The 19,549-nt window shown below is 35.2% G+C and overlaps 1 pseudogene; it reads right to left on the bottom strand.

The window, feature by feature from the left end:
• The window catches only part of LOC149126957 (eukaryotic translation initiation factor 2 subunit 3-like), a 102,123-nt pseudogene that overhangs the window by 76,624 nt on the left and 5,950 nt on the right, over positions 1-19,549 (bottom strand).

Below are 19,549 nucleotides of genomic sequence, written 5' to 3'. Positions count from 1 at the left end.
CACTGCTTTCCAAGGTGCATCAGCAGGCCGCTGGATAAGAACTGGATTAGCCGGGACTGAAACCCATGTCCATATGGAATGCTGGTACTAAAGATGGCAGCTTTACCCGTTACACCACAGTGTTGGCCCCATGTACTTATTTTTTTATTTATAATTTATGTGAAAGGCAGAGTTTCAGAGTGACAGAGAAAGAGTAGAGGGGGATCTTCTACCCCCTAGTTCACTCCCCAAATGGCTGCCATAGTCATGGTTGGGCCAGACAAAAGTCAGGAGCCAGGAACTCCATCTAGGTCTTCCACCTGGGTGGTAGAGGCCCAAGTACGTGGTCACATTGTGCTGCTTTCCTAGATGCATTAGCAGGAAGCTGCCTGGATAGAAGCATAGCAGCCTGGACTCAAGCCAGCACTCCAGTATGGGATGCCAGTGTTGGAAGGAACTGTATAACCTGACGCTATGAAGGCCCCACCTTGTGATATCTTGATGCTAATTATTGTTAGATCACATAGCAATTTCTCCACTGTTCCTCTTTATAGGAGCTGTTGTATTTTTTTAAAAAATCACATGTAAAAATTTACCACATATTGGTAAATTTCATTATAAGGTACATGCTCATGATGAGACAATGAATTAATTTTTCTTATATTTTCATTTTTTAGTTTTAAATACATTTGATATAGTTTATAGATACATTTCTAAAAGTAAAATATTACCTGCTGCCATCCTCTCTCTCTCTCTCTCTCTCTAGAGAATGAATTTTTTTTCTTTAGAGATAGTAACTTATTGATACATGATTAGTGTTTTGAGTCCATATGAGAGTGACAGTATATTTATGTTTTATCATTTCAAGTCACATTATGAAATCCATTTCCATTGCCACCCAGAGTCTGATAGTATTTCACATATTGAATTATTAAACTTGTTTCATAATCTGAATACTAATTTTCAATTGATTTAATGGTTAATATCATATTTCTGTATACTCAAACTTGCTTTCACATGGTTTAAATCTACATTGTGTTTAATTTTATTGAAGGGAAATTATTAACATTTTTTTCATTCTCTAGCTTTGATTTGAATGTCTCCTCTCACCTTCCATAGTACAAACACATTTTGAATTTTGTCATTGTAATGTAACATGACATGCAAGACCTGATTAGATCATCAGAGCCATGCCTCCATGGATGGGATTGATACCCTCCTGAAAAGGTCAAGTTCACCCCTTCTTGCTCTCACTTGCCTTTCCAACTTCCACATGGCATGGAGAAGTAAACAGGCCCTAGATGTGGGTCCCTAAAATTTGCATATCTGTATTTCAAAACTATACACCAATAAATATTTGTTCATGATAAACTACCCATCTTGTAAAATGGTGTTTCAGTAACACAAAATGGACTAAAAGAGACATTGGTACCAGAGAATTGGAGTGTCTCTCTAATAAACACCTGAAAATGTGTAAGTTTCTTTGGAATTGGGTAATGGGTAGCAGCTAGAATAATTTTCAAGTGACTGCTGGACAAATGTTTGAAATACCAGGAATTGAGGCCGGCGCCATGGCTCAATAGGCTAATCCTCCGCCTGCGGCACCGGCACACTGGGTTGTAGTCCCAGTCGGGGCGCCGGATTCTGTCCTGGTTGCCCCTCTTCCAGGCCAGCTCTCTGCTGTGGACCAGGAGTGCAGTGGAGGATGGCCCGAGTACTTGGGCCCTGCACCCCATGGGAGACAAGGATAAGCACCTGGCTCCTGGCTTTGGATCAGCGTGATGCGCTGGCTGCAGTGCGCCTGCCGCAACAGCCATTGGAGGGTGAACCAACGGCAAAAGGAAGACCTTTCTCTCTGTCTCTCTCTCTCTCTCTCTCTCTCTCACTGTCCACTCTGCCTGTCAAAAAAAAAAAAAAAAAAAAAAAAAAAAAAGAAAAGAAAAGAAAAAAGAAAAGAAAAGAAAAGAAGAGAAAATACCAGGAATTGAGCATTAGTGAAATTTTTCATTAGGGTTTTGTGCACAAGAGGAGCTATGAGAAAATCTGGAACTTCTTGGACATTATTATCAGAATGCTGGTAGAAATATAGACAGTAGAAGCAATTTTGAAGAGATCTCCGATGGATGTAACGTGCAAGGTATTAGAAACTGAAGCAGGGATGAACCATTTGTGCAATGCTTCAGAATATTTTTAGGGCAACCACATGCCATACCCTGACTCTGCTTCTAATTAGAGCTTTCTACTAATACGCATCCTGAGAGGTGGCAGGTGATGGCTCAAGTAGTTGGATCCTTGCCACCCATGTGGGAGACCTGGATTACCTTTCTAGATCCTGGCCTAGAATTGGCCCTGTCTTGGGCATTCTGAGTTTTTGAGGAGTGAATCAGTGGTCGAAATATTTGTTTTTCTCAATCTCTCTCTCTCTTTCAAATAAAAGGTAAATAAATGTATAATTTAAAGAAGAAATTGTAGTAGGGGTTAGTTTTGTCACAAAGTGGCAAATAACTTGACCGAATTGTATCTACATTCCATGGACTCTATAAAAGGCAGAATTGAGGAGCAATGAGCTAAGATATCCAATAGAAGAAATAGCTAAGCAACGAAGTATTCACAGTATTGTCTCACAGCTTTTAATGGAATATAGTTGAATGTAAGGAAAGAAAAATTTTGATTGCATTTACAAATATGTGAATTAATGGTGAAATATTCTGTTTATCAACTGGGATACTCAATGTTATCAAGAAGGCAATGTTTCCCCATTTTATTTGTACATTTCTTACATTTCTTACCAAAATCATAGCTTTTTTTTTAAGAAATATGTAGTCATCTTTAATGTATTTGGAAAATAGATTTATCCTAAAATTGGCTATAAAATAATGTATTTAAATCATAAAAATAAAATGAATATCAAGGCTGGATAACACACAAGGTATTATATTTAAATAGTTATTAAACTAAGACAATCAGAAAATCTTTTCTTTGGCATTAGACTAGCCACATAAAACAATAAAACACAGAGAAATTCAGAAATATGCAAATCAAGACATATTTGTCCAATTAAAATTTGAAGTCACTAATGTAATTAAATTCACCAGTGAATCGTATTAACAACAAAAAATACTGGGAAAAGTATATTTGTATATTTTTTAAAGATTTATTTTATTTATTTGAAAGACAAAGTTACAAAGATAGGTAGAGACAGAGAGAGAGGTCTTCCATCTGCTGGTTTACTCCCCAGATGGCCGCAACTGCTGGAGCTGTACCAATCTGAAGCCAGGAGCCAGGAGTTTCTTCTGGGTCTCCCATGTGGGTGCAGGGGCCTCAGAATTTGAACCATCTCCCACTGCTTTCCCAGGCCATAGCGGTAAGCTGGATTTGAAGAGCGGTAGCTGGGACTAGAACTGGCGCCCATATGGGATGCTGGCGCTTCAGGCCTGGGGTTAACCTGCTGCACCACAGTGCCAACCCCACATATTTATATTTAAAATTATAAAAACAAGTGCTAAAACTTTCAGTAAACCATATATCAGAGTTGTGTGAAGTGGATTATAGAACTAAACAGAAGTAAAATGATAATGTTTCTATAAATAAATATAATAGAATGTTTGTAACTTTGTATTGGGCAAAGATTAATTGAGCAGGGCACAAACATGGATTATATGTGATATAGTAGACTTCAACCAAGTTAAAAAATTCTTCCACTTTTCTATAAACACAAATCAGGGAATAAAAATATAAGTAACAGATTGGAAAAAAACATTCAGAATTCATACATCTTTTTCTAGAAAAATGACTGTAGTAGATGTGTGGGTTAGCAGATAAAACATCACTTGGGACACACACCCCTTGTAAGAATGACTGCATCTGAGTCTTGGACCTGCTGCCTATTCTAAGTTTCTGTTAACGTGTACTCTGATAAGTAGCATGTGATAACTGGAGGCTCTCCATCACCCACACGGGAGATTCGGATTGAGTTCCTAGCTTTGGCCTGGCCCAGAATCAACTGTCATGGGCCCTCGAGGGGTGAACTAACAGAGGAGAGATTTGCCTAAAACTATCTGTTTCTCAGTGTCTCTCTGACTTTCAAATAAATTTAAAAAATATTTTTGAAAAATAAATGCAAAATTCTTAGTGCTCAATAGAACTTAAAAAACAAAGAATTGGAAAAAGAGACTGATAATTCAAAACAATATATAAATAAGAAATAAGTACATGAAAAGTGTTCAACTGATCAATATCAATGGTAATCAAGGAAATGAAAATTTAAACCAAAATATAATATAATTATTTCCACAAGAGAATTGTTGAAAATTACCAAGACTGGAAATATAATTTGTTACTGAACATGTAATGTGTTTGGAATTTTCATACATTTCTCATGGGTGTGAAAAATGCTATAGCTACTTGCAAATTAGGATAACAGTACCTTATAAAGTTAAACATACACTGAACCTATTCATTATTTAATATTCCCAAGGTATTTGATCACAAGACCCAAAACTCTAATTATTCAATCAAAGGAAGCAAATTAGGTTCAACACAGAAAGTACATAACTGTCTAAAGAAGTTTTCATCATAATTGTGAAACACTAGAAAAACTTTATTGCCCATCACTTGGTCAATGAGTAAACAAATTGTGGTATATCTATACAGTGGAATATTAATAATAAAAATAAATTAACATGGATAAGCATTACAGAACTTATGCTGTGCTAATATATTCAAATTCAAAAAAAATATATCTTTCATGGCCTTTTTGAATTTCAAGAAAATAAAAATTTGTATTAAAAAAGAGGACTTCTCCCTATATATTTAAAATTGGGAAAGAAAATTTTCTAAAGAAAGCATAAAGGATATTTTTAGAATGTTGGAAATGTTTATATCTTAATGGTGGATATGATTAAAAATCTGTATCTGAATGTCAAAACTTCTGTTGTATACATTTAAATTGTTTGTATTTTATAGTTTAATAGACTTTGAATAAATAAAACACATTGTAAAGGAATATGGAAAAATAAGGTAAATGCCCATGCTAAGGATCACTATATTCCTAAAGTTGCACTTAAGAGATTTGCACTTATTAAATAAAATGTTTCTTTGGGGAAAAAAATAAAGTAAGTATGTCCTGTTCAAAAAATTACCTCGTAAATGGCACACTCTTATTCATATCCAAGAAGAGAAAATTTTGTAAAAATATAATTACTCAAATTCCTTCTATATCACGAGTAAAATTCTCAAGTTGTGGTACTGCAAGCCTTATATTTGTTTCCTGGGATTTTTGCACAGTCTTAGACAAAAGCAATTATTTTGCTAAATTTGATATAAATTTAATCTGGCTCCTGAAATCCTAATCTAGATTTTAAATAATTTCTTTTCCCATCTTCTCTGATTCTTATTATAGTAAATTAATACAGAGTATTTCACTCTTGAATACTCCTAGTTTAAACTAACTTAACCAACATTCTTTATTGAAAGATTTTGGACTGTAATTATAGCATTAATGTGCAGAGGTCAGTTCTTCAGAGACCCAGTACCAAAAGGTAATTGCATCCCATGTATTTGTTTTTGGAAATTGCCTCATGGCTGGAGGTGATCCTTTTCCCTTTATCATTTCTATCAGTAGATTCATCAAGTCATTGTGATATTAATTTCATATTTGTATTATGTATTTGCATAATTTATATTGTGTTCTGTTTGTATTTGTCTTATGTTCTGATTTTAATTTTCATTTTTGTTTGGCAGTATTTACTATTGAAATTTTAACAGATTGCACATTGATGATATTTTTGTTTTGCATTTTGTACTCTAAAGACATTTTTGAAATAAGCAAAATAAGTTCTTAATAATTGACTACAACATTTAACAATTAATTCAACTATACCACTATTAGAGAATTTTAGAAGACCTAAAATTTCTTTATAGAAAATTGAAGACAATGACAAAAATTTATAAACATAATAAAACTTGGTTGATTTTGTATTTATAATTTCTGAGAATTATTTCAATATGTTAGTAATATAAAAAATAATTAATATTTAAGACTAATCCCTCATTAGTATAGTGGTCATTAGCCAACTATATTAATGATAAGCATTGGTTATCTCAATGTTTTATATTTCTCAGTCAGCTTTTTAAAAGCTTTAATTATAATCCTTTTCATAGTCTAGTAATGCAGTCTTTTCAACTGAAATGTGATCCCTGTTGAACATGGTGGTGGGAATGGGAGAGGGAAGAGATGTATAATTTGGGACATGCTCAGGCTGACTTGCCCCAAGTGGTGGAGTTGGAAGCATACCAGGGGATTCCAATTCAATCCCATCGAGGTGGCATGTACCAATGCCATCTCACTGTTCCAGGTGATCAGTTTCAGTTCACAGTTGGTCATGGTGGAGGGACTAAGAGTCAAAGGGAGCACATAGACAAGTCTAGTACCTGCTAACGCTAACCGATGGAGTAAATAAAGGGGAGAGTGATCCAACATGGGAAGTGAGATACTCAGCAGACTCATAGAATGGCAGATGTCCTAAATAGCACTCTGGCCTCAGAATCAGCCCTAAAGGCATTTGGAGCTGGCTGAAAAGCTCATGAGAGTATTTCAGGCATGGAAAGCCAAGGCACTCTGGCAAAAGATCTCTGCGAGTGAGATCCCAGTGGAAAGAACAGGTCATCAAAGAAGGAGGTAGCTTTCTCTGAAGGGAGGAGAGAACCTCCACTTTGACTATGACCTTGTCTAAACAAGATAAGAGTCGGAGAACTCAGAGGGCTTCCATAGCCTTGGAAACTCATGACTGGAGCATAGGGAGATTACTGATGCCAGAGACAGGAGTGTCAATTGGTAAAGTCAACAACAGGAGTCACTGTGCACTTACTCCTCGTGTAGGATCTCTATCCTTAATGTGCTGTACATTGAGATTTAATGCTATAACGAGTACTCAAACAATATATTTCACTTTGTGTTTCTATGGGGGTGCAAACTGTTGAAATCCTTACTTAATGCATACTAAACTGATCCTCTGTAAAAAGAAAAAAAAAAAGAAATTATCAATTCCCAACTTGACTGTCACTGGGATTAAACATGACAATAGGTCTGCTCTGATTCCATCATCATTTAAAAAAAATCATCTATTATTTTTCACTTTATGTTTCTGTGTGGGAGCAAACTGTTGAAATCCTTACTTAATGTATACTAAGCTGATCTTCTGTATATTAAGATAATCGAAAATGAATCTTGATGTGAATGGAAGGGGAGAGGGAGTGGGAAAGGGGAGGGTTGTGGGTGGGAGGGACGTTATGGGTGGCAAGCCATTGTAATCCATAAGTCGTACTTTGGAAATTTATATTCATTAAATAAAAGTTTAAAAAAAATTACAAGCAAAACTTATTCGAAAAGACTATAATTTTTACCCTGACACACAATCTGTAGTGTAAAGATGTCACAAAAATTTGTAATGAAAAGCTGAGTAACATATACATTCAAGTCTAATGTCATGACACAAAAATAACTTTAAGGGCAGGTTTTGTGGCACAGTAAGGTAAACTACTGCCTCAGATGCCCACAGCCCACAGCAAACTGCTAATTAAACCGCCAGCTATTCTGCTTCTGATCCATCTTCCTGTTAAGGCATCCTGGGAGGCAGCAGATGACTCAAGTGCTCAGGCCCCTGCTGCCTACCAGGGAGACTGGGAAGAAGTTTCAGGATGGTAGCTTTGGTCTGGTCCACTCCACTTGCTGCATCCAGAAGTGAACTCTCATATGGAAGAACTCCATCACACTGCCTATCAATAGAAGAAAATCAATAGATATTAAAAAGAATTTACTTCATCTAGTCCTTTATTGCTTTAGGAGTCTTTAAGGATCCTAATTAATTCATATATTACATCCATGAGAACTTCTTAGACACTGGTGTTCCCAAATTTAAAAAAATGAATATCTTGTATTTGATGTTGTATTTTATGTTTGTTTAAAGAAACAGCATATTCATAACCTAACCACACCAATGCCTAAGCAGATAAATGGTTATCAGGGCTTATGTTTTACCTGCTGTGGTCTAACTGAAAAAGATTTCTAGGACACTGTTAGATTTTAGGTCACTGTGTTCACTTGTCAGAAACTAAAAGTGCTAATGTTTCTGTCATCATTACTATAAATGGATACAGTGTCTTCATGCATCTGCAGACTCCTGCTTGCTCTGCCTCTGCTATGTTTGTCTTAGAGAATCTTTCTGTGTTTGTTTGTCATGTAGAGTGTGGCTGGAGTTCCTGCTATTTTCACAAGTTCAAGCCCCTCTCAACCTGAGTCTTCATTATTGAATGGTCATGGAGTTATATGTAATTGCTACTGAGCAGTGCATCATAAAAATTAAATCTTTGTTTTGCACTTTAAATGAAACTCTATGTAACTGTCTTTTTAATCCTTAATGACAAATGTGTAATATTACATAAAGTTCTGTTCACTTTGAGTTATTACGCTGCTCAATCCAGTTTAAAATTCAAATCTTATTTTGAATTTTAAAAAGTCTTCCCCCATGGTGTGAAGTTAGGAGAGACATCTCCTCTTTCTGTTTCCAGATCTAGCTCTTCTGGTGTGTTAAGTTAGGTAGTAAGTGGAAAAAAGGCTAACATCTCTTTGCTTAAATATCTGTTGTAGTAGTTCACATTCTGTTGCTGTACACTGCCTTCACAACCAGCACTATCTATAAGAGTGGCTCAAAAGAGTTGCCTTTTTGGATCAAGATCAGTTATATATTTTACAGTAACTTTGATCTTGCATTTTCCTATTATAACAGGGTCTCTTATGAAGCCTTATTAGATTAAAAGTAAGATCATTTAAATTACTCTATTTCTTGAAATAATGTTGTGATGCTTTAAAAAACATGTGTTTTGTCATTCTGCATGCTGACTCTAAATCTGCTCAATTATAATCTCATTCTCCAATCTGGATCTTGCTCATTTTTTTTTTCACCTGCTCTTTAAGCACAGAAGTTCATTCAATCTATTGAAAAGCAGTCAATTGGGCCTTAGGGGCTGGTTTCTGGTTAGGTAAGCATTTTAAGTCTGTTTTTAGTGATTCTATTGGAGCTCTTCTCATGGATTTCAGACTGTAAACTTGTATGCCATCTTGCAAGAGTATCACCAATTAGTCCCATATTTGCCAAAGATGTTGTTTAATATAGCTTATCTTTATTCTACATTCAGGAGATTTTGACACTAGTGAAAATGCTGGTGTGTGTATGTGTGTGTGTGTGTGTGTGTATGTGTCTGTGTGTTCTATAAATGAAGGCAAGTGATAATTTTTGGTTTTCTTTTTCAAAATTTTGATCACTTGATGTCAGTTTCTGTGTAATTTTTTCCTCCCTGTTCTCATTGTCTTATTGTTAGTATCATTTAGGAATCTCTTTTAGGTCATGTCTGATCACTGTTACTACTACTTATTTTTGGACATAGCTATATCTTCAATTTTATAGCTATATCTTCAATTAAAGTTCTAGTGGATGGTATATTTTGCCATTTTTGCTCTTTTCTTATAAAATGCACATCCTTGTGCATTGTTTGAAATGTAAAAGGAAACATTAAGGAAGGTGAATAATACCTTGCCTTTTGAATTTATTCTTGGCCATTAACTTTCTGTTGACAATGAAACATGAGTTGAAGAGATTGAGCAGAAGTTTTGTGAATATTGCTAATTCCAACATCAGTATTATAATTGTCCATGTATGAATTGATGATCATATGTCTGGGCTACAACTTCAGACTAGCTCTCATATCAAACAAATACATCGACAGACCTGTCATCAATAAACAGCCTTCAGGTAGGTCACAGTTTAGAATATATCCAAAGCTAGACTACAGCTGAAATATAAGCACAGAATTTTTATTCATCTTGTTATTAAAAATATAGATAATGTTGAATGCTGATATAGTAAAAATGACTGTGTATATTTTTTATTTATATAAAAGGAACAGATTCCATGTATTTCTTACATATAACTTTAAGAACATAATGATATATATGATCTGACCTCCTCCATCTTTTCTTATTTTTCTTTGACTTTTTTGTGATGACATATTTTCAATTTATTTTATGATCAAAATACAGCTACATCCCTGTAGTATATCATGAAATCTGGAATTGTGATGTTTCTGGCTTTGTTTTTGCTGTTAGATTTTTTTAAATATTCAGGGTCTCTTGTGAATTTTAGTAGGAGGAAATAAATAATAAAGTTCAAGAAGAAATAAACAAAACTGAAACCAAACAATTCCACAAAAGATCAGTAGAATGTAAAGCTAGTTTTTTTTTAAAGATTTATTTATTTATATGAAAGGCAGAATTTCACAGAGAGAGAAGGAGAGGCAGAGAGGTCTTCCACCTGCTGTTTCACTCCCCAATTAGCTGCAATGGCTGGAGCTGCGCTAAAACCGAAGCCAGGAGCCAGGAATCTCCTCTGGGTCTCCCAAGCGGGTGCAGGGGCCCAAGGACTTGGGCCATCCTCCGCCGCTTTCCCAGGTCATAGCAGAGAGCTGGATCAGAAGTGGAGCAGCCAGGATGTGAACCAGCGCCCACATGGAATGCCGGCACTTTGGGCCAGGGCATTAACCCACTGTGCCACAGTGCCACCCCAAGAGCTTTTTTTTTGTTTGTTTTAAAGAGAAACTAAACAAGATTGATACATCATTGACCCAAATAACATATAAATAATACATATATATATTTATATATATGAAGAGACTCAAATGAATCAAATCAGAGATGAAAAAGGAAATCTAATAACAGACACCTCAGGAAAAAAAATTGCCAGAAATTACCACCAAGAGCTCTATGCCAATAAGTTTGAAAATCTAAAAGAAATGGATAGATTTCTGGACACATACAATCTACAAAAATTGAATCATGAGGACACAGAAAATCTAAACAGATCAATAACTAAGATGGATATTGAATCATTAGTTTAGACACTTTCAAGAAAGAAAAGTCCAGGATCGTTGGCTTCACTGTTGAATTCTATCAGACTTTTAAAGAGCTAACTCCAATTCTCCTCAAATTATTCAACACAAATGAAAGGGAGGCCAGTAACATCTTATTTCCTAAGCCAGAAAAATATACAACAGAGAAAGAGAATTACAGACCAATATTGTTGATGAACATAAATGCAAAAATCCTCAGCATTATACTAGCTAACTGAATCCAACAAAACAACACATTAGAAAGATCAATCACCTGGACCAAGCAAGATTTATACCTGTCATGCAAGGATGGTTGAACATTCGTTTTGTTTACTTATACAGTGAAGCACTTTGTTTACACAATGTCTGTCATGTCTTCGATTTCAACACATATTGAAGAAAGTATATATAAGTAAAGATCATCTTCCCATAGCTTCTTGTGTAATATTCTCCATATTTGAAATCTAGTAATAGGTGATAAACTTTCTGAACAATTAAATCACAATTAAATTAAATATTTGCATTTCTATTACAAAAGCAATACTCATGATATTTCTTTTTTAATGAAAACACAAGTCCTAGGCTTAGGATGTGTGTGTAACTTTAAACATATGCTCAGATGCAACAAAATATCTACTTTTGGATAAGGCAGTTAATAAACTTAAAAAAGGAATACTCTAATTTCTTGAAAACAGCTGTGTATATGAAATGAAGGCAAAGATTCTTTGATTTCTTCCAAATAAAACAAGGGAAAACTCTTAAAAGGTGGTTAACCACGTGCATTTGTGTGTTTTTTCCTCTCAAAATGTATTCCCTATTCAGCTTATGTCAGGTTGTTGAGTGTAAGAACTATAGAATAGGCTCTATCGCCATTCTTTCTCCATTAATATGTTTAACTGGTATACCTTTAGCCTACTTAAACATAATGGACTAAATGTCTTCACCACCCAAGGCAATAGGTAAATTATATATACACACACACCCCACATATCGTAAGTCATCAGCACAATCTGTTCGGTGAATCTGAGCTACTTCACGTTAGAATTGGCCAGTGATTCTGCTTAGGCTTACAACCCAGCAACCAGCTATTTGTCCAAAAATTCCCTATATTCTAAAATTAATTATGCAGGACATGAAGTCCTTTCTTTTCTATAAATGCAATGTTTAAAATATTATTTCTAAACATTTGAATGTAAAATAACTTTAGCACAGACATATAGATATTTATTAAATGGGAAAATATTTATATTTATATTTATAGCTGATATGGACAAAAAAAAAAAACAACCTAGTAACTCAGAAGCTCTTAAAACACACAGGAATTACAATCACTAACTTAAAAGTGGTTGTGAAGGTGTAGTGTTAGAATGTGATAAACGCTCTACAAGTTGCTTGAACTACTTTAGAATTTTTTCCAATATTATTTTCTTTATTTTGCAAGACTAGAATTTCCATTTAATGTGAGTTGTGTTCTTTTCAAACTAAGCTTTGAGGAATCTGAATTAAGTTTATTTACATGGAATTTGCGGGTTTCAAAATACATATTCTAGCCGGCTCTGTGGCTCACTTGGTTAATCCTCCGCCTGTGGCACTGGTATCCCATATGGGTGCAGAGTTCTATTCCCAGTTGCTCCTCATCCAGTCCAGCTCTCTGCTGTAGCCCAGGAAGGTAGTGGAGGATGGCTCAAGTGCTTCAGCACCTGCACCCACATGGGAGACCAGGAAGAAGCACTTGACTCCTGGATTTGGATCAGCGTAGCTCCTGCCATAGTAGCCATTTAGGGGGTGAACCAATGGAAGGACGAACTTTCTTTCTGTCTCTCTCTCCCTCACGGTCTAACTCTATCTGTCAAATTAAAAAAAAATACATATTCTGCTTTTAACATAAATTGTCCTAATTATTCTGTTTAGATGATGCCTTTAATTCTTCTCCGAATAATCAGTGTATTCATATACTATCACCAAATAGGAGTAATTAAAAAGTTTTGATATGTTCTCCCTGATTGGTGACAACTAACTGAGCACCAAAAAGGAAACCTGTTGAAGTGAAGTGGACACTATGAAAAACAATGACTTGATCAGCCCTTGCCCTGACTGTCGAGGAACAACTTAATACTTTACTCCTTTTAGTAATTTTTTGTTCTACTTACTACTATTGGTTGAACTCTGTAATTAACACACAATTATTCTTAGGTGTTTAAATTTAACTGAAAAGTGATCCCTGTTAAATATAAGACTGGGAATAAGAGAGGGAGGAGATGTACAGTTCAGCACATGCTCAATCTGACTTGCCACAAACGGTAGAGTTAGAAATGTGCCAGTCGATTCCAATTCAATCCCATCAAGCTGACATGTACCAATGCCATCTCACTAGTCAAAGTGATCAGTTTCAGTTCATAATTGATCATAATGATAGGTCTAAGAGTCAAAGGGATAACATAAACAAGACTAGTGTCTGCTAATACTAACTGATAGAATTAAGGAGAGAACCATCCAACATGGGAAGTGGGATACACAGCAGACGCATAGAATAGCAGATGTTCTAAACAGCATTCTGGCCTCAGAATCAGCCCTTAAGGTATTCTGATTCGGCTAAAAAAAACCCATGAGACTATTTCAGGCATGGAAAGCCAAGACACTCTGGCCAAAAAAAAAAAAAAAATGGTGACCTAAATGAAAGATCTCTGTGAGTGAGATCCCAGCAGAAAGAACAGATCATCAAAAAGGAGGTACCTTTCTCTGAAGGGAGGAGAGAACTTCCAGTTTGACTATGACCTTGTCTAAATAAGATGGGAGTCAGTGAACTCAAAAAGCTTCCATAGCCTTGGCAACTCATGACAAGAGCTTAGGGAGGCTGGCACAGCAGCTCAATAGGCTAATCCTCCACCTACCCGCGCCGGCAAACCGGGTTCTAGTCCCGGTCGGGGCGCTGGATTCTGTCCCGGTTGGCCCTCTTCCAGGCCAGCTCTCTGCTATGGCCCAGGAAGTCAGTGGAGGATGGCCCAAATGCTTGGGCCCTGCACCCCATGGGAGACCAGGAGAATTACCTAGCTCCTGCCTTCGGATCAGTGCAGTGCGCCAGCCGCAGTGCGCCAGCTGTGGCGGCCATTGGAGGGTGAACCAACGGCAAAAAGGAAGACCTTTCTCTCTGTCCCTCTCTCTCTCACTGTCCATTCTGCCTGAAAAAAAAAAAAAATCCTAGGGAGATTACTGCTGCCAGAAGCAAGAGTGTCAATTTGTTAAGTCGACAACAGGAGTCACTGTGCACTTATTCCTCATGTAGTATCTCTGTCCTTAATGTGTTGAACTATGTGAATTAATGCTATAACTAGTATTCAAACAGTACTTTACACTTTGTGTTTCTGTGTGGATGCAAACTGTTGAAATCTTTACTTAGTATATACTAAATTGATCTGTATATAAAGAGAATTGAAAATGAATCTTGATGTGAATGGGATGGAAGAGGGAGTGAAAGATGGGATGGTTGGAGGTAGGAGGGAAGTTTTGGAGGGAAAAAGCTGTACTTTGGAAATTTATATTTATTAAATAAAAGTTTAAAAAAGTTTTGATAGGTATGTATTTGAGCTGGAAGAATAATATAAATGTCTCTGTATAGTTTACATCTATAAAGAAAGCTATGCAAAAGGAGCTGAGAGGTAAGGAACATTACCACAGACACAAAGCACTTCAATAATACAATGCTTGGTGTATGAATTAATGCATTCAATGTCCTTGAAAGGAAAAATAAACAAGATTAAACAAAATCAAAAGCTGGTTTTCTAACAAAAGAGATCAGGGAATTAGTAATGATTTTAGAAAGAAGGACTACTGAAATAATCTGAAGATTGTACAGTTATGGAACTGGTGTAGATTTAATGAGATCTCTGTAAATTGATGGAAAACCTGTGGTTTTCAAATTTATTCTCGTCTATCTTGACTCAGAACTTTCAAAAAATAAAAGAATAATTTTCATCTTTCACTCTGCTTCACTAACAAACTGTTGTCGAACCAGGAAAGGCAATTCTTTTTTTTAACTTTTATTTAATAAATATAAATTTCCAAAGTAGAACTTTTGAATTATAGTGGCTTTTTCCCCCTATAACATCCCTCCCACCTGCAACCATCCCATCTCCCACTCCCTCTTCCATCCCATTCACATAAAGATTCATTTTCAATTATCTTTATATACAGAAGATTGATTTAAGATATACTAAGTAAAACAGAAAAGACAATTCTTATGGTTTTGGAATTTGAATTCAAAGAAATGGACTTACAAAGTTAGAAGGCAAAGAGTATAATGGAATTTATAATATTAAATATAACAGAGTTGGGCATTTGACACTTGGGTTAAGAAACTTTATGGATGGCCACATCTTGTATCAGAGTGCATAGATCTGAGTCACCATTCTGCCCTGGGAGTCATCAGGTGATAGGTGATGAACTTGGGTCTATGTGACCTTCATGGCAGACCCCAGTGGAGTTTCTGGCTTCTGTATTTGTCTTGGTCCAGTGGCTTCTCTTGCAGGCATTTGGGGAATGAATCAGAAGTTGGAAATTTTCCCTTTCTTTCTGTCCATCTATCTCTCTGTCTTTTCAATAAACAATAGTAACAATGATAAAATTATTATAATACTGAGATTTGAAAAGATATGTTAAAGTTATTTTGAATACTATATAATCTCTACCTTTATAATTTAATACAATTTCTCACTTATGTATTTGTGATAGATGTCTGATATTCATTATATTGTAACCTATTTATTAAAATCTATGTAAAGCAACATTGTAAGACAATAAACATGGAGATCTCAGTAATTGTAATTAAGCATTTAAACTGTGGTAATTGATATAGCTGTAATTGTGGTAGAACCACATATGTCACCTGCAGCTCACCTCCAATTCAAAGTGCAAGTATAGTCCTCTACAGAATCTTTATAAAATGATACAGCAGTTTCTTCACTGAACACCAACAAAATGAATGAGACATTAGGAAGGAAATTTTGTTTACTATAGAAATGTCATGAGCTATAGACTGATGATATTAACTTATTTCCATATTCCCTTAATGATGTCTCAGGCAAAACTTTGCATGGTAAATATTGTGCTTTGCACATTTTTATATTCTAGATAAAAAGATGAAAATTATCTTATATATTCTCTCCAAGGATTTAAAACATTTCTCTAATTTTTGCACAAGTCTACTGGGAGGCACATACAGTTTAGCCAGTGCTTTGAAATTATTCATGCAACTCACTTATTGCTTTCTTTCTAAAGGATGCCAAAATTCTTCCCCTTTCTCTTTTGATTGCTTCTTTTCTTTCTTTTTTGATTAGTCCCATGTTGGACAACGTTTCATGCTGCTAAGAAATATAATTCTATTTTTACCTTAGATGAATATGCATTATAATTTAAAATATATTTCATTTATTTAGCCCTTTTTAGGATAATGTCCAATTACAATTTTTAAACTATGCTCTAGATGATGTTATGTCTGCATTGAACTTTGAAGATATGTTTTATGATCGGCATTTATTTAAGAAACATAACTTGTTATGTGATAATTTTAAAGTTCTGTTTAGTTCCTATTTTGTTTTCTCAATTGGTGTTCACTATATAATCTGTGTAAGCCATATGTTTTTAAAAATCATGTTGGGCAGACAAATATTTTGAAAATACAGGTTTTTTTTTATATTCATGCTTGTAGTTCTTACAATTGCTCACCTTTTTGTGAGCAAAAATTACTAATTGTGTACTCAAATTAGCAAAATAATAATATTTACATCAGTGGTTAAATTATTTTATTTTTAAACTAAATAAACAACCTATTTTTCATTGTTTTATGGATACCTAAATCCAACAAGATGCATCTAAGAATTTTTAAATTTAATAATGAAGCTTAAATATTTCAAACCTTAATACTAACACTAGATGTACAGAGAATTTCAAAGCCTCATGCAAAATTAAATTAAAGATAAATTTTGTATGAAATTTGAGAGAATAGATGAGTCAGGAGGAAGAAGAGTGAAAGCAGGGGAGAGAGGGAGCATAGTGTGAGAAGAATCACTGTTTTCCTAAATCTGTATACATGAAATACCTGAAATCTGCATGCCTTAAATGAAATTTAGAAAAATAAAAATATATTTATTTAAATAATATTTTTGAAATGTATATGTATAAGGGATATTCAAATAGTTCAGGAAATATCTGTATTATAAAAAAAACTATAGGAGGATTTCAATATTACTTACACCAAAATAAATGTATCTTTTAATTCCATTATTTCAAAAGCTTTCTGAAGTCCTTTCATATATCATTCTAGTATTCACAAGAGTAAATCCTCAGGATAATTAAGTACTATTTCAGTAATTCACAGGTCTTCTCTCTCAGTTTTAAATGTTTCTCCTCCAGGATGTACTAAATTTAATATGGATCTTGCCCTTACTCTAATGTATCCACTTTCCCTCAGTTTTTTTCCATAGATAACAATTTTACCTATGGATGAAAGTTTCCTTCTTTCTACTTACCTATTTGCAACTCTCCCCCTTTTTTAGAGGATGAATCTTGATATTACATCATTGAGCTTAGATTCACAGAATGTTAGAAATGAAATACAGGATAAAGAGAAGATCTCTTTTAAAGTAGAAATAGCAAACAATATTTATGTCTAGATTGCGGAAATAAAATGAATTTAATTTGTAACCTTCTAATTCAGGACACTTAAAAGATTTATTTATTTTTTGTTTATTTGAAAGAGATACAGAGAAAGAGGAAAAGGAAGAGAGAGAGAAGAGAGAGTGTGAGAAAGAGAGAGAGAGAGAATCTTCTATCTATAGGTTCATTTCACATATATCCACAATGACTCGCCAGGGCCAGACCAGGCTGAAGCCAGGAGCCAACAGCTACATCCCAGTCTCCCAGATGCGTTCAGGGTCCCAAGCACTTGAGCTATCTTCCCCTCTTTTCCCAGGTGCATTAGTAGGAAGCTAGATCAGAAATTGAGCATCTGGATCTTAAACCAGAGCCTATATGGAATGTTAATGTCAACATCAGGTGCTTAACCTGCTATGCCATAATGCCAGTCCTAATTCAGGATATGTCTATGTTATTGGTGGTTTTGATTCTAAAAAAATGAATCTTTGTGTGTATTATTCATCTTACTAGTAGAATAAATTTTGTGAGTCCTGACTATGGGCCTGAAAGAAATCTTTAATTTATCATTTTGTAAGAGCACGCATAGCTATTATATTACCTGATATCAGGAGTCAGAGAGAATGCAGATTGAGGTCGATATTCATCTGTTGGCAACATATTCACTTTATATTAAGGAAACTAAATGCCCATAGCTTAGGTTGGTATAACCCTTAACTTAAAGTCTTAATAAATAAATAAACTTCACAGTTACAACTTTAAAGACATTCATGCTGTCTGACAACCAAAGGATTCTTTCCTGAATCCTTGCAAAGTAAACCAGAATTGTAAGTGTTCCATGGTTTATCCAACACTAGATAGATTGACATAGGTAATAAGGTAGCTAGAGAGTAGTAACCAAATAACCTACCTGTATTAGCCAAACCTGGTTCTCTTGTGCTGCAGAAAATCTAAAAACACCACAATTTTCATGAAACTAACATCCTGATCTGCTATTCAAAACTGGACAAAAATAATCAAAATGGCTTCCAACTGGGTCCCTGCAATTTCCATACATATTTTGTAAAATTTTTATAATGAGATTACTGTGGCTGTAAATCATACCCCCAACACGCACTTGATGAACAGCACGTCCAAGTCTTCCAAAAAAGGTCAAATAAAGGGAAGTACTCAAGCTTCTCCCTCTATGACCATTAAGTTAAATACCACCCCTCAGATATCAATTCCTATGCCTCCAGATCATAAGATATTACCCCAAAACTCACTGGGCACAGTCATTCACAAGCATGTCCCTGGTCCCTTTTGAGTGTACTTTTGCTTAGTTAACAACAAATATTGTTCCTCTGCTAACTTCTAATTTGCATCCCATCCTCAATTCTTTCTTGAATCAGACAAGATCCTGGACCTAGCTATCTGATGACAATTGTGATTAGTTCATTAAGAAGCAGGTGAAAGCCCATCAAGAAATTGTTGAGTTTTTCCCATGCTTGAGAATTTTGGTTTTGTTCTTCATGTCTTTCATTTACTCATTCCAATCCAATATATTCTAACTACATCTCTTAACTCAGTAGTGTCTGCTCCCTCTGGTGACTGTTGCAAGTAAAGATGACAAAAGCCAAGTGCCCCATCACATAATTTACTACCCTCACAGATGAGTGTTTTTTCCCCATACTGTAAGCCACAACCTATATATGGCAAAAGAGTTCTTTCATCTTCCTAAAAATGCTTGCTGCCTCTCTGGAAAACCCTTTGAAATATACCTATCTTCACATTCTTGGCTCAAATACCTACCCGACCCTGACACTATCACCCTTCTTACTTACTTTGGGGTAACATTCTCTGTTGTTTGTTGCCTTTTTTGTTATATCCCATCCACGGCAACACACAGAATAAGGGATGGATGTTGTCCTGAGACATGATTTATGAGAGCCCTAAAGAATAATCCATTTGAGTTCTTTTATAATTTTCAAAAGAACTGTCT

The sequence above is a fragment of the Oryctolagus cuniculus genome, chromosome 4 (assembly GCF_051225735.1).
Source record: "Oryctolagus cuniculus isolate XC-2025 breed Fujian yellow rabbit chromosome 4, ASM5122573v1, whole genome shotgun sequence".
Classification (NCBI taxonomy): domain Eukaryota; kingdom Metazoa; phylum Chordata; class Mammalia; order Lagomorpha; family Leporidae; genus Oryctolagus; species Oryctolagus cuniculus.
The sequence above is the reverse complement of the archived record's forward strand: the minus strand, read 5'-3'. Positions and strand labels throughout refer to the sequence as shown.